This window comes from Varanus komodoensis, unplaced genomic scaffold, assembly GCF_004798865.1.
Source record: "Varanus komodoensis strain SLA01 unplaced genomic scaffold, ASM479886v1 scaffold69, whole genome shotgun sequence".
Taxonomy (NCBI): Eukaryota; Metazoa; Chordata; class Lepidosauria; order Squamata; family Varanidae; genus Varanus; species Varanus komodoensis.
The window spans coordinates 2,112,372-2,134,465 of NW_025336334.1; the positions used below are offsets into that span (position 1 = coordinate 2,112,372).

Here is a 22,094-nt window from a genome sequence, read left to right on the forward strand (position 1 = left end):
GGAACTCTCAAAAAAGCAGCAAAGGACTAACCAGTGTGTTGTGACCCTTCTCTGTCACCCTACATGGCAAATAAGCTTTGACAAGATCTTCTGTTGGCACCAGTGGAGGCTTCCCCCCCTCACCACCACCCCAAGAACAGTTGCTGGGATGGGGGTGGTTTTCTCTGGCGTGGCAAGAAAGTTAATTAGGAGAATGCCATGAAGAGATGGAGGAGAGACAATTACTTTATTGTCTTTATTGCCCTTCTCAATGATTAAAGAATTTGTACAGGAGGTCCTTCTTTAGGTACCCTGGGAGATCCTCTGTGTACTAAGAGAGAAAGAGGGAGAAATTGTCTGGTTCATCTTGATTTTTATGTGTCTCCTTGCCCTCCACTGGGAAGATCTGGAGCCCTCTGGTTGTGTGTGATGTATGTCATTGTGGGGTGAGAGGAATGCAACTAGCTCCCACCACACAAATAGAGACAGCCCCCAAAACTGTGAAGAAGGTAAGGAAAGGGAGAAAGAAAGAGTCAATCTTTCAGTGCTACACTGCTCCTGCTGCTTCTTTCCTTTTCCCTTTTCAGGCTGCTTCTCTTTTCTCCACCACCGGTTCTTGTTTCATTCTTCCCCACTCTGATCACCATCTCTGACCTGCCTGGTCCATCCACTCACACAATCTACTTTCCTTCATAGTGTTCTTTCTTGATCCTATTCCTCCACTTCCTCTGCCAGCTCTTCAATCTTTATTCTGCTTATCACCCACTCAACTTTTTGAAACCTCTTCCCATCAGAATTAGGCAGAATTTTATTTTGAATATAGGGAGATGGTTAAGATGATCAAATTTGGGGCAGGATTCTGTGGAAATAATTGGGAGTGACGTGATTTCTCTTGGCTTGCTTTTAGATTAATATTTTGCCAAAGTGTTGAAAATATTCATTTTCTGGTGTGAGTGCATGTGTTCATGGAAAAAACTTCTCCCAGACACTGTTTTTGTGCATTTTTCTCATCTGTCCATGGGCATTGCACATTAATTGCAGCTTGGAAAGAGAAAAGGAAAGAAGAAGCAGAGGCAGGGTGGAGGTGGAAGAATGACTCTCTTCTAGATTATTGATTATGCATGTTTTTAGTTGAAATTTTAGCTGCTATTGGTTTTAATCCCTTGTAAACTTCCCATAACCTGTGGCAATGGGGCAGTATATAAACATCTAAATAAGTTAATATTGCCTGGCTTTGTCTTTTTAGGAAAATTTCATATAGTCTAGTACTTGTTTCTAAATCTAGCCTAGAAATGATTGATAGATAATTAGTTTATAAATATATAGACATAAATCATCACATGCAAATAGTAGGCAGATATGTGTTCTGTAGACCTGAGTTCTAAATCTGTTCAGTGTCCCTGGTGCCCCTCTCATGTTATATTCAAAGATAAGGAGAACACAGCGGGCTGAGGGAAGATTAAAATACAGTTCTTGCTCATCTCAAGTCCATCCCTCTATCCATTACATCATACTGGTTGTGACACAAGATGCATGGTAATGACTACAATATAGCCATGGGCCATTTCTGTGGAATCCATAGTATGTCGGATAACCATGTTAGATATAACAGCCAACCCTTTAATCTCCTTTTCACCAACCTTTTGAGGACAAGATACCATCATTTACTATATTTAGGGAAAATGCTAAGATGGTGGGTATACTTTATCATATCTGTAATCATTTAAGCAGTTAAAGGCAGTTAAAAAGAAGTCATGTGCATGTGGTTAGCTAAATTGTGTGGTGTTTTTGTGTTCACATAATCCAGTCAACTTCAGAGCTGTGCAGGATACTCATTATTTTAAAAAGCATCTTGTGGTTACAATCTCTTTTAAGTTGACTGACTTACTCCATTCTGCACTTGAAAAAAATTAATAATTGCTGTTAGTTCACTGTCAGCATAGAATGTTTTGGGTTTCCTTTCTATATTACTGGTATTTTATCTTTATAATTGCTTGTTTTTAATTTTGTACACTGCCTTGAGGGTGCTTATGCCCAGAAATGTGGTATATAACTATATTAAATTGAAATAAAATAAACAGATGAAGCCATAAAAATCCAATTTTAAAACTGGTAAATCTTCCAGAGCTGTAACATATAATAATGAAACAACTGTTTCAGAGCCAGGCCAAGACCATGGTTTGTAATAAATGTATCTGGACTTGGAGATACATTTATTTGTGCTCTAGCTCAGGATCCGGGCTTCAGCTGTGAGCTGGAGCCACAAAGGCAGCATGTATGTGGCCTGCTCAGCTGCACAGCGCCATGGGCAGAAACAAGCTCTGTCCTGTCTGGAAGCTTTCCAGTGTGAACAAATGGCTGGGTTCTGTGCTTCACATCTTGGTTCCCTTCCATTTGTAAAAGGGACTTTGGGGTCTGTGTACATCCAGTCATGAGGGCAATCTTAGCCTTGGACCTGAAGCTTAGCAGTCAAACTTGACATCTCGGGCAGCACAATCCAGTGTGCCTGACTATAACTTTCTATAAGCAGAGAATTCCAGGCAACTCATGGAGGGCAGAAGCTTGCCTCTGTACTTCTCCCACCCTGCAAAACCCTTAAATGACCAATTTCAGCTAAGTGTTCCCCTCCAGATCACGAAAAAATAAGGCTGAGGCATTGCCAGGATACTGAGTTTCCAAAGTCTGAGCGGGGTCCCAAATATTCCTGTTGCCATCAAGACAGCATCAAGTAGCCATGGGTTTGCACCCTAAAGTTTTAATTTTATTACAGAATTAAAGTTTATAACCTTACTAAGGGAAGGTGGAAAACTGGCAGAGGACATATCTGAGGCTGCATCTCATTTCTCTGAGCCAATGGCATTTCGGGCTGTCTTATACAGCCCTGAATGTTTGAGTCTTAAATGAAATAAAACTAAAGCAATATTTTAATTTCTTTACTGGGATTTATAAGCAGCTTACATGTGGCAATTGTAAAATGGTGTACACAATTCATAGACACATAAAATTAAAGACTAGTACTTAGAATATGTTGTATTGGTGACTGCATTTCCAAAGGAAGCCTTAAAAACTAGTTAGATGCTACAAAGTAAGTAGCAGTACTTTAACCATAACTCTGTGGCAGAGGCTACTGTGATCTCTTATGTCCTTGTCATAGGAGGTGTGTCTTTTTTTTGCTTTCATGCAACACATTCTTAAATACTGTTGGGAGGCTCTGCTCTCAGATATTAAAACTGGAAAAGCATCATGGTTATATTTGGCAACATTGTCAATTACATGCTGTGTTAGGATCTTGAGTGAAAGGTTTTGGGGGTGCAATGGAGATACTCCATTCTGTTTTCCCATCTACTCCCATCATAAGCAGCTTTAAAAAATAATCAAATGTATACCTCAAACTTGTCCCATGGAGTCCTGCAGAGCCTAGCATCATCCCTGTACCAAAGAATTTTTATAGGAAAAAAAAATTGTTCATAGACACTATTCGTAAGAACAGGTGTGACTGTCATGTGTACTTTGTCTATGAATGTAGACTAATATTCCAATTGTTCAGTGATCTGCAGAGAGCTTTGGTTTAATGTGCTGCTGTGTGTTAATGCAACTTTGCAGTGCTAGAGCATTTTATTCAAAATTGAAAGGGTACCTATGAGTGATTAACACTGTTTTATACCCCAAATTATATTGGCCAGGCTCTAAAAGAGCACTTCATGTGTTTTTTGAAGTGCAGACTCTCTCCCCAATTCCATCACAGACCAGAACTGTTTTATAAAAGTCCCTTCCATTCCAGGAGCAATTTGCCACCCAGCATGTGGGATTATTACAAGAGAAACCTGAGTCTAAAGGGGACTGTTTGCAAAGTCTTTTAGTTCCTGGCTATTTGCCCCTTGTTTTTACAGATAGCATATGCTATTCTTATTTTGTATGTTTCAGATTTATGGAGATGTTTCTATTCCTGTACTTACAAGTCCAAGCTCTATCTTTCAGTCATCGTCATAGCATCTAGGTCAGCATATCCCAGCCTTATGAATATATCTAGAAAGATTGCTAATGCACAGGTTGTGCATGGCATTTACACACAGGTAAACCTTCATGGATTACTGCCTTCTTTGTCGTGGCCTCTGTGCATCACACATATGGGTGCTGTGCCTGCGCAGTGCCTAGGCCGGAAAGATTGAAAGCTAACGGTTTTTGGCAGGAAAACTCCGCTCCCCTCCCCCTCTACAGTATATATAGAGTGGAGTGTCCACCATTTTGTTCATTCTTTTGCGACCGCCATTCACTGTGTCTCGTGCCTATTCATCTCTCGCTTTGACCCTCAGTATTTGCTATTTTATTCTTATTGTTCTTGTTGCTCTTTGTTACTATATTCCAAGTTATTATTCCCTTTTTCTTCGTCTTTACTAAAACAAAAACAAAAACAAAAAGTATTATCTCTCTTTACTATCCTCTATTCCTTCTCTTTCTACGATGACACAGTGGGCAGCTTTCCGCAAATGTGTGTCCAAAATGTCCCCGGCGGACCCCCATGATTTGTGCCTCCTCTGCCTCGGCGAGGGGCACAGGACAGATAAGTGCTGCCATTGCCTTGCTCTTACCAAGCAGGCCTGCAAGAATAGAGAGAATCACTTGCGAAAACTCCTATGGGATCAAGCACTGATGCAGTTGGACCAGCCCGCTGCAAAGCCTGGGCCTGTTCATGATCCATCTGCCCAGCGCCCGGCTTCTGCCTCGACTGCGTCCAGCCAGCGATTGGCTACTGCTTCAGCCATGCCTGGCCAACACCCTATGACCACGCCGCCCATGCCTCAGCCGCACCCATCGGATGATGGAATTTTACCCTCGGGGGCCCAACGATCTCCCTCTCCTTTGCGTAAACAGCAGGAAAAGAGGAAGCATGGAGGGTCGGATCATTTGTCTTCCACAAAAAGGCAAAGAAAGATAAAGTGGCCAAAACGGCTCATAAGCTTAAGAGGAATCGGGATTCGGGTTCATCAGCTCCATCGATCCCGAGGCTACAGGCGGCAATGCAGGTTACCCCACCGGGATCTCCAGTGCAACCTGCTCCTCAACAGGGCCAGCCCATTGATCAGCCTGAGGAACCTCACTGCGAGTCTATCTCGGATGGAGAAATTCAAGACTCCCCTCCCATGGTTCGATCACCGACACCTATGCCTCCAACTAGAGCTCAGGATCCATCTCCCGCTTTTTCACTGCCACCTCGATCCCATATGGACGAAAGGCATGAGGAGGGATGGTTCCGACCGTATTATGATTATCCATCCGGCTGGGGTGATTACCACTCCCTTGGATTTCATACCTATCCAAGAGATCGTTCCCCGCCTTCCGCCCACAAGGATATGCCATCCACCTCAAGACGTGCGGAACTCAAACGTCCCACCTCACCAGGAAGTTCTTCCTCGGACCCATACCATCTTGGGCCCAACTCCAATTCCGAGGCATACTCCACCTCCCCTAATGTGGCGATAACATCCCAGAGCCCAGCATCACCGGATGAGCCTCACATCTCTTTCGGAGAACTCATGTCTAGACTTGTTCGGTCACTCGAGATCGAGGCGCAACACCAGCCAGATCCAAGTACTGACAAGTTCTATGACATTGTTGGGAGAGCAGTCACCCGCAATAGTCCTGCTGCTAATTACAACGCTGCGACAGGCGATGACTCAACCGTGGGACCTACCCTCGCAGGCACAGCCCACCATATGAAGATATGAGTCTATGTATCGCGTCCGGGAGGGTGACATACCCTTTTTGCTCCACCACCCCAAGCCAAATTCCATAGTCATGGAATCATCTCAAGGCAGAGAATCCAGGGGACATACCACCCTCCGGGATAAAGAAGGGTGCAAAATTAATACCTTGGCACGCCGGGTCTACGCGGCCGCTGGACTCGACCTTCGTATGTCCAATTACAAAGCCACCTTGGCCAGGTATCAATTTTTTATTATGCAAAGACTAAACAACGTCATTGCCGCTCTGCCAGAACAACAACGGGATTTGGCTAGGACCTTCATCAAAGAGGGTATGCAGGTAGCCATCCAACAATTGTCCACAGCTTGCCACCACATGGATATGGATTTGAGAGCTCTAGTTGGGGCCATTTCGCTGCGGAGGCACGCCTGGTTGAGGAATTGTAACTTTCCTGATGAAATGAAAAGGCGCATAGAAGAAATGCCCTTTGATGGCTCCAGTCTTTTCCATTCTCGAACGGACCATAAACTCAAAGCCATACATGAGTCCCGTATGATGGCAAGAAGGATGGAACTGCCAGGACAGCAAAAACGTAAGTGGGCTTGGTCACGTCCATCTTACTGGTACCAACCTCCACAGAGAAATACCAGCAGTGTCAACAACGCAGAAGGCAACAACCCCACCAGCATTTCCAACAGGGTCGCCGTCGCTTTGAAAATGGAAAGCATCAACGCTGATGGGATGGGTGAACCTCTCTTCCACCTCAATACCCACCTTCCCCTCTCCATTTTGGGGAACGGCTGCAAGGCCGACTCCCCATCTGGGAGTCCCATCACATCTGATCAGTGGGTTTTATCCATCCATCATCCAGCTCAGATACAGAATAAAATTCGAAACCGTTCCTCCATCAAGCCCGATTCGCTTTACATCGTATTAGTGGCTGAAGTACGTCAACTGCTTCATAAGGGCGCGATTCAATGACTCTCCAATTCCAAGGGACTTCACGGATTCTATTCTAGATATTTTATGGTTCCTAAACGGGATGGTGGTCTTCATCCAATCTTGGACCTCCGTAATATCAACAGATTTATCAAACCAAAGAAATTTTGGATGACTACCCTACAAAATACCTTGCCGCTGCTGAGAAGAGAGGATTGGTTCGCCTCACTGGATCTGAAAGACGCTTACTTTCATATTTTGATCCATCCGTGTCATAGACATCTTCTGCGTTTTACCGTCAGGACCGAATTATACGAATTCAATGTCCTCCCTTTCGGCTTAGCTACCGCTCGGAGGATCTTCACAAAATGTATGGCCCCAGTGTGCACACACCTATGGCTCCAGGCATCCAGGTGTATCCTTACCTGGATGACTGGCTAATAGTCTCACAGACCCGCGGTAGTCTTCTGTCGGCTGTCAAGGTGACTCGTGCGTTATTGGATGATTTAGGACTATGCATTAACCATGAAAAATCGCCCCTTGTTCCTACACAGGTGATAGACTTCATCAGAGCTCATCTCGATTCCACGGTAGCGAAAGCTTTCCTCCCTCCAGTTCGTCATGACAGCCTCTGTTCCTGTATTTCTCGGATCCTACAGGACAGAGTCATCCCAGCGGTCTCACTTCAGAGACTTTTGGGCCATATGGCTGCATCCGTTGCCATTGTCCCACATGCCAGACTGCGGTTATGTCCTCTTCAACTCTGGTTCAACAAAAACTTCCATCCGCAACGAGATTTCTCCAGCAAACCAATCCGAGTTCCTCAAGCTGTTCTTCGGACGTTGACTTGGTGGACTATCCATACCAATTTAGATGTGGGTACCCCGTTCCAGGCCCCCCACCCAACGCTGACTCTGTATACTGATGCCTCGCTGATTGGTTGGGGTGCGGTATGTATGGGACTTTGGTCCCAGGGCACGTGGAACCTACAGGAGTCGTCAAGACACATCAACTGTCTCAAACTCTTAGCAATTTTCAAAGTGCTTTGATCTTTTGAGGACACTGTTCATCAACACGTTGTCCAGATCACATCCGACAGCATAGTTGCGATGTTTTATATCAACAAGCAGGGCGGAACAAAATCCATTGCCTTAGCTCGTCTGTCCATGGACATTTGGGAATGGTGCATCCCGAGGAGTGTAACTCTTTTAGCGGTCCATCTTGCCAGGACTGACAACGAAGAAGCCGACATTCTGAGCAGGCACATGTCGATAACCCACGAGTGGGAATTAAACCGCCAGGTCTGCAGCCAGCTCTTCCAACTTTGGGACATTCGGACATAGACCTGTTTGCTACCCACAAGAACAGGGTATGCAACAGATTCTGTTCCAGGGTGGGAATAGGGCTGGGATCGATGGGAGATGCCCTTATGATCCCTTGGACAAATATCAGAATTCATGCGTTTCCACCCATTCCGCTACTAACGAAAGTCATCTCAAAGGTCGTACACGAAGGAAGGAAGGAATCCTGATAACCACCGCAGGAATCCTGTTAACACCTTGGTTGCCTCGTCAAGTGTGGTTCTTCACCCTCCCTCAGATTTCGGACAACACCTTTCTTCACCTCCCGGCGAGATCCGATCTCATAACTCAACAAGGCGGTGCTGTCCGTCATCTGGACTTGCCCTCGTTGAACCTCACAGCATGGCGAGTTCATTGGCTAACAATACGGGTTTGGTCCCGAGGTCTACTAGGTCACTCAGTACTTCAACTCACGAGCCTGTCGACTTCCTTAATCCCTCAGTACCAATAGATGTATTATCGGGACCGAGCTGTGTAGACCCAGACATTCAAAGGATTATCAAGTCTGCGCTAAGATCATCAACACAAAAGTCTTATGCAGCGAAGTGGCATTGCTTCTCATCTTTCGTGGAATCACGTTCATTTACTCCAGCGACAGCCTCAGTGGAAAATATCCTTCAGTTTCTCTTACAATTACATCACTCGGGACTTAAAACTTCATCCATTAAAGTTTATGCAGCAGCTGTATCACATTACCATGGTATGATACAGGGATCGTCGGTGTTTTCACAACCTCTTGTAAAGAGGTTTCTTAAAGGACTGCAAAATCCTTCACCCTTCTATTCAACCAGTCATGCCTACATGGAGCCTTTCAGTTGTTCTTCAAGCACTTACAAGACCTCCATTTGAACCATTAGCGACTGTTGATTTATGTCTTGTGTCATGAAAAACAGCTTTTCTTGTTGCAGTTACATCAGCTCGCAGAGCCAGTGAACTTTGTGCCCTTCGAATAGACCCGCCTTATCTCAACTTCCATAAGGAGAAGGTGGTTTTGAGAATGGATTCTACATTTTTGCCCAAAGTGGTCATGTCATTCCACCTGAATCAAGAGATCATCTTACCTGACTTCTTCCCATCACCGTTGAACCCGATTGAAAGATCCTTGCATACTCTAGATGTGCGACAATGCTTGGCTTTTTACAGATCGCACACAGAATCTCTTTGGCATTCCAGTAGACTATTTGTGAAGTATTCTGAACAAGACCAAGGATTACCTGTTTCATCTCAGAGACTATCGAAATGGATAGTTCAAACCATCATATTGGCGTACCAAGTTGCGAAGATTGACTTACCTGTTGTCCCGAGGGGCCACTCTACTAGGGCAGTAGCAGCTTCTTCTGCCTTTGCCATGGGTATCCTGATCCAGGAGGTCTGCAAAGCTGTAACTTGGGCTACTCCATGTACTTTCGCCAAGCACTACCGCCTTGATGTGCGTGCCAGAAGAGACTGTTCCTTTGGGAGGGCTGTTCTCTCTGCTGTTCTTCAATAACGACACTGCCCTCCACCAACTTTGGTAAGCTTGCTACTCACCCATATGTGTGATCCACAGAGGCCACGATGAAGAAAAGCAGGTTGCTTACCTGTAACTGATGTTCTTCAAGTGGCCATCTGTGCATTCAGACAACCCATCTGCCGGCCCCGCTCGGTGTCGGTGAGTGGATCTCTTCATCAGTACCATATTCTTATTCCATGGTACCGATGATACTTGCTGTAATGGTTTTCTCTCCCGCAAGGGGGCGAATGATCGGTCTTCCAAGGCTGAACAAAATGGTGGACGCTCCGCTCTATATATACTGTAGAGGGGGAGGGGAGCAGAGTTTTCCCGCCAAAAACCATTAGCTTTCAATCTTTCCGGCCTAGGCACTACACAGGCACAGCACCCATATGTGTGAATGCACAGATGACCACTCGAAGAACATCATTTACAGGTAAGCAACCTGCTTTTATCATGGCGAAGGGGCTCGCGTAGCTCAATGAAGCTATGAGCTATGCCGTGCAGGGGCACCCAAGACGGACAGGTCATAGCAGAGAGCTCTGACAAAAGCTGATCCACTGGAGAAGGAAATGGCAACCCACTCCAGTACCCTTGCCATGAAAACCAGAGAGAGGGAGAAAGGGGCATTTGTGGGGCAGGGAGGAGAGAGGACTGGATAGCCAGAATTTGAGTCACCCCCAGCTTCCTTCCCCCACTTCTTCCAGCTGCCAGGCAAAAAGCTCATCTAGCAAAACTGCAGGGCTGGAGGACAGGGAGGTGAAGATCCTATTTGCCAGTCCTCACATGCTGCATGGGATGACTGTAAGCTTTCAGATTTGGAGACATGCAGGCATCCTGATAGGATTGTGTCCTGAGCTGGCAGTCTTCCAGAGTTCAACTCTTCAGGGTGCTGTGAAGGTGCTGGTAGTGTTTGTATGCTGAAGTCAGCAAAGATGTAAAGATAACTTTGTAAAGGTTAAGAGGTCTTCTTCAAATTACATTCACTTGACTTTTCCTGTGGGTGTAGCTGTGGGTTGTTTTTCCACTTGTGACTAGTAATTTTTTAAATTTTTCCTTCTTATCTCTTTACTATAGAACAACTCTTCTCAACCCATGAAAGGGTTGCATGAAATGTTTCTGGAAGTTCCATGGGAGTTTGTGGAACATCAAACTGATTGGAACTATAGGATGCTCAGTATTAAATGACTAGCAACTATCCTTATTTTATATCATTCTTTCATCATCTTTGCCATTTACAGATGGGCACTGGTCACAAAGTGAAGGAATGAGAATTGGGCTTCATTCAGTGAGCAGTGGAAGGAGAAAGTGGTGGGCTACCAGTGAAGCCTCCAGGGGCAGAGGTGGTCTATCTCTGGGGCAGAGAAAGTGTTGGAACAAAGAAGAGGATGCAGCTACTACCTTCATGCCTGTCTGGGGTTTGCTGGGATTCCCTGACACATGAAAATAATTTCAAGGGTTCCTCCAAGGTAAAAAGGTTGTTGTAGAACATCCTAAGGTAAAGATAAAGTTTTTTCCCATACCATTAAAGTCCAGTCATGGCTGACTCTTGGGGGGGGTGGCGCCCATCTCCGTTTCCTAGGCAAGGGAGCCAGCATTTGTCCACAGACAGTTTCTGTGGTCATGTGGCCAGCATGACTAAATGCCGAAGTGCACGAAACGCTGTTAGGTTCCCACCGAAGTGGTACCTTTTTATCTACTTGCATTTGCATGCTTTCAAACTGCAAGGTTTGAAATGGCAGGAGCTGGAACGAAGCACAGGAACTCACCCTGTCTGCGGATTTGAACTGTCGACCTTTAGATCAACCAGCCCAGCTGCTCAGCAGTTTAACCCACTGATCCACCAGCAGTCCCCTGTAGAACATCTTATGAGGTCCTTTATTTCAGTGTTTACACCACTACAAAGTGATATGCAAAATGTGTTGTCCTAAAATATAATCCTTTTGTTGTTAATGTTCTGGTAAAAAGTTACTGCCAGCCAATGTGGATAACTTTCCCTGCTCCAGCTTCTAAGTTTTCACTAAACTTCCTTTATCCATAAGGGATAGACATGCAAAAACAAATACAGTGCAAATTTTTGAGGTAATCAAGAAAGATGTTCCAAAAGAAGCTGGGCTGAGGAGGTTTAGATCTAGGTGTCTGCATGATTGCAGTCTTGAGATGGAAGGGTGGTAGGGGTCTGAAGACATTCAGATAAGGCTCTAGCAGGTGATGTGATGGTTTCAGTTTTCACCTGGTATTGCTGGTAGCCAAAACCTGAAACTATCATATTATCTACTCCAGCAGACAGCTAAGCTGCCCGCTGGAGTAGATAATATGATAGTTTTTAATGAGTGCCACCAGCTGGTGAGAAAAAGCAATAGGTTCCAGTTCTGCCCTTCTTGCATCCTTCCCAATTATACAAGTGAAATCAAATTCTTAAAATATATGTGTGAGCCAACTGATTGTAACTGAACTATCCTCAAAAATGTATATCTTTTTGTCATTTTTACTTCCTACGTGGGAGAAAAGTGATAAATATGCAATATGTAAATATGTAAAGTAGCAGTGGGCAACTTTATGTATTAATTAGTCAAGTGGCTAAGATTGTCAGCCCTCTTTCTGCCAAATCAGCTGCTGCTGGAATGTCAGCTGGTGATAACATTTAGTTGCTAGTTCCTTGAGTGTCACTGGTTTTAGTTGGCTCCCAGTGGTGCTGCAGCACCTGCTAGTTACAGATCTAGCAGGCTTGCTCCCACCAAAACAGCTGTGCATTGGGAATGACCAGCTGCCCTGCTGGAGACCAGCCACTGCCACCAGTGCACAGGATTCAGGGAAATAATTTCATTAGCTCTTTTGTGGACATAAAAGCCAAAGTTGCATGGAAGGAGGCTTCTGTTTTATAATAAAATTATGCAGCCATTCATTTAGTGACAGTGTAGTGTGGAAGATTTACTGGATAAAGTTCAAGAATGGACATGCATTCTCCAAGGACAATTGTCCCTTACCTTTTGTACCCTGAATGGGTCACTTTTTTTGTGCAGCAGGAAGCTGAAGGTCTGAGTTGCCAAGGTTATGTGGCAGTGTGTGAAGGGTGCATATTTGCAAGCCCTTGTCCTTTTTTCCACATGTTTGGGAGGCCCTCCTGCCTTATGCTTGAGTCTATTTCTGTGCTTTCCTTGTCTACATGTACGTAAGGTATTATGATGGGTGACTTCACATGTCACAACAACCACCCTTAGAATAAGATAGGCAGGGCTGTTCATAAAACAACTCACAGTGTGCTCAACAGACAATCAAGCTCTCTGTCAGAGTCACGCACCACCAGAGTCCTCCAGAAAGTACCACTTCATGGTAGGATCTGCTTTTCCCTTGCCAGCCATGAGTCCTTTTGGACTTGCTGTGGTCCTTCCCCATTTTTTTCTTGAAGGCTATTGTTGCTTTTTGCAGTCTCTAAAATGAGAGGCACTGATAGCTCCTCCGATGTGCCAAAGTATTTGGAGTAGCTGTCATTTACTTGCCACCCATTTGTTCATTTGGCTGGATTTTTTGGCAGCCCAAATTGGTGCAAATATCTTCAACTTTAACAAAAATAAAAATGTTTTTAATCGTATTTGCAGGAGCATAGAACTTTGATTACTATTAAAGATCAGATTTATAATGGATTTTTTTTACATGACTAAGGGCATGTTTTTGTTATTATTTGCTTGTCTTTGATCGGAATATGCAAAATGTTGGCTAACCCTGTCAAGCATCCCATTTTAAGAAGAGGCTTGAGTTTTTACAGGTAGCTAGAAATGGCTCATACTTTTCCACCTTCCCATGCACCTGGAATAATAGGAATGGGTGGGATGGTATGAGGACAATGATCAGGTGGAACAGACCATCATGGACCCAGGGAAATGGAGAACACACCACTTGACATGACAAAGCCCCTTCCTGATCTTGGGGGACTCACCAAGGTCACCATCATGGACAGTTGCTCCGGCAAGTGCTCCAGTGGCACTTTGGAGCAACCATTATTGGCTCAGGGTCTCCCTTGGTGTCTTTAAGTACTTTTGTGCTCATTGCATCTTACTCTTCCCACTTTTTAAAGAGATTGTTATAACTTTTCATGATCTTCAAAGTAACAGCCACTGACAGCACCACCAAAGTCCCCATGCAGCATATTTGAGTGGCTGTCATATTTTTTATGTTCTTTTGCATCACGAATTCACATGGATATCTTCATCCTTTTTTTAAAAAAAATGGTATTTTGCAAGTGCCCACTCATGCACTACTGGGTGATCAAAATGAACACTTTGCCTTGTGATTATCCTGGGAAGTGGCTTCTGCCAATATTCAGGAAGTACTATCAAGGGCCACTGATGAAACAAGACTATAAGGAGGTTTAATTTTTACTCTGTGTGTTCTTGACAGCTGTCAAAATGCAACATGTTCAGGGAAAGCACTTTTTGCTTATAAATTGAGTAGTCACCTCCTCATGATTTCAAGATAGGCTTTTGTGGATAATGCCTCAAGCTATAAAATCTCTCAAATTTTCTGAATAAAATAATCCCCATGGTTTTATAAAGACTTTTTTTTTCCCCCAGGTGACAATCTTGGGAAATATTTAAAGATAGTATTTTCTGACTGGTTAGAAATGCCCTTGTTTACAAACATAAAGGCAATGTGTATAATTGAGCACAAAAGTACCACTGCTTGCTGCATATATTAAAAATGTAAAATATCAATGCCTTAGTGTTACATGTACAGTAATTATGAATATATCCACAGCATGTGGTGTCAGTAGTGTGTTGGTTCTTCGTCGTGGCCTCTGTGCATTACACATATAGGGGGTGCTGCGCCTGCGCGGTGCCTTTGGCCGGAAGATTACAAGCTAACGGTTTTTGGTGGGAAGCTCCGCTCCCCCTCCCCCATGGCCTATAAAGAGCGGAGCATCCACCATTTTGTTCAGTCTTTGTGACCGCCGTTCGCTGTGCTTCGTGCCACTTCCACTCTCGCTCTGACCGTTGCTCGTATATTCTCTTTTCTTCTCGATTATTCTCCCAGTTGTTATAGCCCAGTATTTCTTCTTGTTCCTGTTAGTTCCTCTACTTTGTATAGTTCTTGTAAGTTTCTCTATAATTCTACCTTTCTTTCGATCTATCTAATATATATATATATATATATATATATATATACACACACTTACCTTCTGCACTATCTCTCTTTTTTCCCTTTCCTGCGATGGCGCAGCGAGCGGCTTTCCACAAATGCGCGGAGTGTGGGTCAAAAATGTCACCAACCGACCCGCATGACCTATGCCTCCTCTGCTTGGGTGAGGGGCATAGGACCAATAAGTACTCTCACTGCCTGGCCTTCTCTAAGCAGGCCAGGAATAACCATGAGAATCGCCTCTGGAGGCTCCTCTGTTATTGGGCTCTCATGCAGTCCGATCCACTGGTTGCTGTTCCAAAGTCTGGCTCCGCTTCAGTGGCCCCACCTTCACGCCCTTCGGACGAAGGCACATCTTCTACAGTGGCTCCCTCTGCTTCTCCCAAGAAGAAGCACGAGAAGCGAAAGCATGCCGAACCCGACAAATTGGCAGGCCATAAGAAGGCCAGGAAGGAGAAAGTTTCGAAACCTTCCAAGAAATCGAAGGATTCGGAGTGCCCTCGACACCGGGACTCAGATTCGACGGCCCCCTCAGTACCGGCGGCACTTACTGTACCAACTCCACCCGACCTGGTCTTCAGGAGGCTATGCGGGTTACCCCTCAAGGGTGCCCACGCCGCATGGCTGACCTTCCCACTGGGCCTCTTCCAACTCTTCAAAGAGGCTCGATTTCTGATGGGGAAATTCAGGACTCCCCCCTAGGGCTCAGTCGCCTACACCTATGCCCGTGGCCACTATGGAGGCGGCTGTGGAGATGTCCCCGCCTAGGAGCCGGAGGAGCCATTCCATGGAGCAGCGCTCGGAGGGATGGCGTTGTCCCTACTATCACGCCTGGGGCGACCCGCTCTCCGTTGGATATTTTCCTGCTCCTAGAGGTTGATCTTATCCACCGTCCTGCAATCGACCGCAGTCTTCGGACCCGAGGCATGCATCTCTGATACCTCCTCGGGATGGAAGTAGCCACTCCTTCTCCCCGGTGGAGTCCTCGTCTTCAGCTCCCCCGTATTACGGTGCTGACTCTGATGATTTGGAGGTCAATTCAACCTCCCCTGACATCGCTGTGACCTCCCGGGGCCCTGCGTCACCGGACGAATCTCACGTCCCCTTCGCGGAGCTGATGTCCCGGCTTGTCCAGTCCCTTGATATCGATGCCGTCCAGCGTCCGGGACCAACTACGGACAAGTTCTACGATGTCATCCGCGGGGAGCAGTCTACATCGGTCGTCCTGCCGCTGATAACCACCTTACGGCAAGCGATGATGCAACCCTGGGACTTGCCCTCTCATCCTCAACCCAAGTCCCAGAGGTACGAATCCATGTACCGGGTTCGGGAGGAGGACATCCCCTTCCTCCTCCGCCACCCCAAGCTGAACTCGGTTGTGGTGGAGTCCTCCCAGGGTAGAGAGGCGAGAGGTCACACTGCACCACGGGACAAGGAGGGCTGAAAGATCGACTCCCTGGCCAGGCGAGTCTACGCTGCTTCAGGCCTGGGGCTCCAACTACGAGGTGACGTTGGCGAGGTTACCAATACTTCATCATGCAGCGCCTCCACAACGTCACCTTGACCCTCCCGGACCACCAGGGTGACCTGGCCAAGGTCCTCATCAAGGAGGCAATGCAGGTTGCTGTTCAGCAGTTGTCCACAGGCAGACATCATGTGGACACGGACTCAAGGGCCTTGGTCGGTGCCGTTTCACTCTGGAGACACACCTGGCTCAGAAATTGTAACTTCTCGGAGGAGACTAAACGTCGTATAGAGGATATGCCCTTCAATGGGTCCGGGCTTTTCCACTCTCGCACCGACCATAAATTGAAGAAGCTGCACGAATTCCGCATGACAGCACACAGGATGGAGATCCAGACCAAGGCCAGGTGGTCATGGACTCGTCCATCTTATCGATAGTCATACCAACCTAGACAGCAGCCCCAGCACCGACAGCAAGAGCAAACAGCAGCGCTGCGTCCACAGCCCCAGCAACGCTATCAACAGGGCCATCGCTGTTTCGATGACAGGAGACAGCGTTGATGGGACTGGCGAACCTCTCCTCTTCCTCCTTCCATACCCACCCCCCTCTCATCTGGGGATCGGCTGCGAAGCCGACTCCCCATTTGGGAGTCCATTACATCTGATCGGTGGGTACTGTCCATCATTCAGCATGGCTATTGGATAGAATTCGACATTGTTCCTCCTTCAAGTCCGATCCGGTTTACATCATGTTCGCCGGTATTGCTCAATGAAATACAACAACTTCTTCGTAAAGGAGCGATTCATCAAGTTTCCCCACCTGACGGACTTCATGGATTCTATTCCAGATATTTTACGGTCCTGAAGCGGGATGGTGGTTTACGTCCAATTTTGGACTTACGTAAACTGAATCGATTTATTGTGACAAAAAAGTTTCGGATGACCACCCTTCAAAATATTTTGCCGTTGCTAAGGAAAGAGGATTGGTTCGCCTCATTGGACCTGAAGGATTCCTATTTCCACATTTCGATCCACCCGAGTTATAGGCGTTTCCTTCGTTTTGCTGTTGCACCCCTTTTCTACGAGTTTACAGTTTTACCCTTTGGACTGGCCACGGCTCCGAGAGTATTCACCAAATGTATGGCCCCTGTCTGCGCCTTCCTATGCCTCCAGGGCATACAAATTTACCCGTATCTCGATGATTGGCTGCTAGGGTCCCATTCTAGGGAAGGACTCCTTGCATCCATCCGTACAACCTGTGCCTTATTGGATGATCTGGGCCTATGCATTAATACCAAGAAATCTTCTCTTCTTCCGACGCAGACTATTACCTTCATTGGAGCCTGCCTAGATTCGATATTGGAGAAAGCCTTCCTTCCTCAGGACAGACAACAGACTCTTGCTCGCCACATCCATCGAATGCGATGAGACGGGACGGTCCCAGCGAAGTCCATTCAGAGGATCCTGGGACATATGGCTTCCATGGTTGCTGCGGTTCCGCACGCCAGGCTTCGACTCCGTCCGTTACAACTCCTCTTCAACAAAATGTTCCACTCTCAGAGAGACCCACCATCGAAGTTAATTCAAATCCCATCCTCGGTGCTTCATTCTCTACTTTGGTGGTTGGTACCAGCCAATCTGACTGTCGGAGTTCCCTTCAGGGCACGATGTCCTTCGATAACCCTCAGTACCGATGCATCTCTTCTGGGATGGGGATCGATATGCTCCGGCCTATATACCCAAGGCACGTGGAATCGTCGAGAGTCCACAAGTCATATCAACTTCCTGGAGCTGTTGGCAGTATTCAAAGCCCTACGCTCTTTCTAAGACATTCTCCAACATCGGGTCATTCAGATAACTTCGGACAACGTAGCTACCATCTTCTATCTGAACAAACAAGGGGGAACAAAGTCACTGACTTTGGCCAGACTTTCAATGAAAATTTGGGACTGGTGCATTCTGAGAGACATTATGCTGATGGCTGTTCATCTAGCTGGTGCGGACAATGTGCAAGCAGATCTTCTCAGCAGGCACATGTTCATCTCTCACGAATGGGAGCTAGATCCTCACATACGCGACCATCTCTTTCATCGCAGGGGTTCCCCCGACATGGACTTATTTGCAACCCAACAGAACAAGGTGTGCAATGCTTACTGTTCGAGAGCAGGGATTGGAGACGGATCCTTAGGGGATGCTTTCATGATCCCATGGAACAACATGATCTTTTACACCTTCCCTCCAATCCCTCTTGTGATGAGAGTCATAGCGAAGATAGTATACGATCGAGCCTCAGGGATTCTAGTTGTCCCTTGGTGGCCACGTCAAGCTTGGTTTGCGACACTACTCGACATCTTTCATGGGGAATACCTTCATCTACCACTGCTTCCGTACCTTATAACCCAACAGGGCAGTACACTTTGCCACCCGGACTTGCTGTCATTGAACCTAACAGCGTGTTGAATCCAATAGCTACCATTGCGCCACCTGTATCGACGACAACTTCAAGTGAATCAAATCCTGCCGTCGAGTCCGATCGATTCGGCGTTTTCTCTTCCCTTCTTCATTCCACACCATCGGATTCAAGGCTTGACCCATTGAATTCGACAGCCTTTCATCCTGATATCCAACATATCCTCGATTCTGCTTTAAAGCCGTCCACATGGAAATCTTATGTGGCTAAATGGGGACGATTCTCTACCTTTGCTGAGTCTCATTCGTTCTCTCCATTTACATCATCTATACATCAAATCCTTCAGTTCCTATTAGAACTGCACCATTCCGGATTAAAGCTGTCTTCGATTAAAGTGTATACGGCAGCAATAGCCTACCATCGTGGCTTAGTTGACAGATCACCTATCTTCTCTCAACCTATTAAGAGATTTCTTAAGGGACTGCAGAATATTAATCAGACCAGTAATGCCTACCTGGAGTCTTTCTGTTGTTCTGCAAGCGCTTACGAGAGCTCCTTTCGAACCATTGGCAACAGTAGATTTGTGTCTGGTTTCCTGGAAGACAGCGTTTCTTGTGGTGGTCACTTCAGCCCGAAGGGCCAGTGAGCTTTGTGCTCTCCATATAGACCCGCCTTGCCTGAATCTTCATAGAGAAAAGGTCGTTTTGTGCCTTGACCCCTCTTTTCTTCCTAAGGTGACTACGCCTTTTCATATGGGACAGGATATTATTTTACCTGCCTTTTTTCCGCCACCGTCAACTCCATTAGAGAGATCCTTGCATTCACTTGACGTTCAGCGCTCCTTAGCCTTCTACAGATCGAGGACTGAATCTATTCGACGTTCAAATAGACTGTTCATTAAATATTCCACCAGTGATCAAGGCGATCCAGTCACTCCGCAGAGACTTTCCAAGTGGATAGTCCATACTATAACCTTATCCTATCAACTGGCTAAGATTGATTTGCCTACAGCCCCTCAAGGCCATTCGACTAGGGCTGTTGCAGCCTCATCCGCCTTTGCATCGGAGGTCCCGCTTGATGATGTATGCCGAGCCGCTACTTAGGCGAACCCTTGCACCTTCTCCAGGCACTACCGTCTCGATGTTCGGGCTCGGCAGGATTGCTCTTTTGGTAGAGTTGTACTCTCCTCCGTCCTACAATGAGGACACCTTCCCTCCTCCTCTATGGTAAGCTTGTTAATCTACCCATATGTGTGATGCACAGAGGCCACGACGAAGAAAAGCAGGTTGCTTACCTGTAACTGATGTTCTTCGAGTGGCCATCTGTGCAGTCACACAACCCACCCGCCGGCCCCGCTCAGTGTCGGTGAGTGGGCATTTTCGTCAGTACCGAACATTTCCATTTTGTCTTGGTACCGATATCGTTTACAGTAGGGATATTTTTTCCACATGGGGGCGTACGTTCGGTCGTCAAAGACTGAACAAAATGGCGGACGCTCCGCTCTTTATAGGCCATGGGGGAGGGGGAGCGGAGCTTTCCCACCAAAAACTGTTAGCTTATAATCTTCCGGCCAAAGGCACTGTGCAGGCGCAGCACCCCCTATATGTGTGACTGCACAGATGGCCACTCGAAGAACATCAGTTACAGGTAAGCAACCTGCTTTTTTTTTTCAGTTGGGAAAGTAAAGAGATAATAGAGTTTAAAGCAAGAAGCATCAATATTGCTATGTAGAGTAAAACCTTCAACATCACTGAAGTGACAAAGAGAAGTATGTACACAGCATGAACAACAATCCTTCCTTCACACTATTCCCAGCTCTCTTTCTGTTTCTAATGGGTCATACTCTTAAGGTGTATCCATCAATACACTTGAGGACTGTAATAGCCTTGCACTACAGGTTGCCTTGCATGAGTCTTGCTCAACTTGGTAGCCTTCCAAAGATTTCACCTGTAACTTCCAGCATCTCTGATGCTGCCTGGGGCTGATGGGAGTTGCAGTCCAAGGTCTCTGGAGGACACTCAGGAAGGGTTGATACACATAGTTACTATAAATCATTTTGACTTAATACTTTAAAACCCTGATTTAAAAAGCATTTCACTCATAGACTAAAAACAGGAAATAATTCCTTTAAAAAGTTAAACATTTCCCTCCAAATTTCAATGTCAGGAATCAGTTTTCAGACTTGTTTTGGTGCATACTGTTCAGTGTGCTTATTGCTTTACAGAGTAAAAGATAACAGAACCTGGTCAAAGGGACTTACAGTCTAAACTATGACCTGGGGAACAACAGAAAAAGTGCTAAACTAGGAGAGTGTGCACTTACTTCAGTTACTTGCTTGTAGGCCTGCTCAGAGTAGAGCCTGGGAAGGATGGGGCAGTGCCAAAGGCACAGAGACACTCCACTGGCAAACTAGTTTTACCTAATATACCTCGTTAAATCTGCAGCACTGCCTCTTCTACGTCATTTCATGCAACTTCTGTAGACCGCCAGACTTCTCCCATTGTGAGACTGGAATGTAGAGAGAGGTTGCGGCTTTTGAACACTTCTATTCAGTCCTCTTCTCTGAATCTTTAAGCAGGTAAGTTGTTTTAAATGTGTTAATATGGCTTTTCCAGTTGTAACAGCAGGCGCATTTTGTTCAGGGCAACCAAACCTACAAGGTAGGAAAGGTAGCTTCCTTGGGCAGTAGCATTTGGGAGTTCTGAGTTAACAAGGGAAGTACTCTTGAGCACACCATCTCCTACTTGACCCCAGAAACTTTGGACAATTGAAACCCCATAATCCCTGACAATTGCTCATGATGGCTAAACCTGCATCTGGGCAAGGGGGACAACTTGTGCCCATCATGCTGAAAACTACCTATGAGGTAAACCTCCTATTTGGGCTCTTTTCCTGGCACTGCATAAACATGTGTATCGTGGAATACTGGTAACTGTAGTTGGTGGCTGCAGTTGCCCTAGTGGGCCCCAAGCTAGGCAGACCTGACTTAGAGCATGGCAGGATAGGCAGTTGTGATTTTTTCTGTATTGTAGCCCTGATAATACCTTTCTCAGGCAACTCTTTGCAGTCATTTACTATTTGTGTTGACAGTGCTGATCCAACATTTCTCTTGATGCTGGTTTGACAAAACGTCTTGAAATTTTTCATTTTGCTTTTTCCCTAAAGCTAATACTTTTTGCTATGGGGTGGGTGTCTATTATTCTTCACCCCCGGAATGCCCTGGAATGACACTAAGCCTGCGGTATTGTGTTATATGCAAAAAGGTTGCCAGGCTGCAAACATAGCAGCTGCCATTGTTGTTTGCAGTAGCATTAAAAAAAAAAACCTATAGAAAAAGAGCACCATTGTTGTGCTGCCACCACTACTGATGTTCAGGCCCATCCCAAAAAACTTGTTGGAGAATGTCTTCCCTTAGCAGAGTATATTTAACAAAATGGTGCACACACAGCTCCCACCCAATTTCACTATCATCAGATAGGCTGGAAAAATACCGGCTAGGCTAGTCATTCATTCTAGGCTCTAGCATGAATGCTTTGACCATAAAGTAGAGCTATTTTTTTTAAAAAAGCAGAATATTCTTATTTAGGTTGATCAATATTGTACACTCTAT

At 45.8% G+C, this 22,094-nt stretch overlaps 1 protein-coding gene and 1 non-coding gene across 2 annotated transcripts in view; one reads left to right on the plus strand and one right to left on the minus strand.

The window, feature by feature from the left end:
- The window catches only part of PRR5 (proline rich 5), a 100,519-nt gene that overhangs the window by 15,652 nt on the left and 62,773 nt on the right, over nucleotides 1–22,094 (plus strand). The window contains exon 2 of the mRNA XM_044450896.1: nucleotides 20,929–21,062. The gene's annotated coding sequence lies outside the window, so the exon portion shown is untranslated. The remainder of the gene's footprint in view (nucleotides 1–20,928; nucleotides 21,063–22,094) is intronic.
- On the minus strand, nucleotides 3,042–3,166 carry LOC123033943. Its single transcript, XR_006416672.1, has one exon. It is a non-coding gene; the product is annotated as a U6atac minor spliceosomal RNA (small nuclear RNA).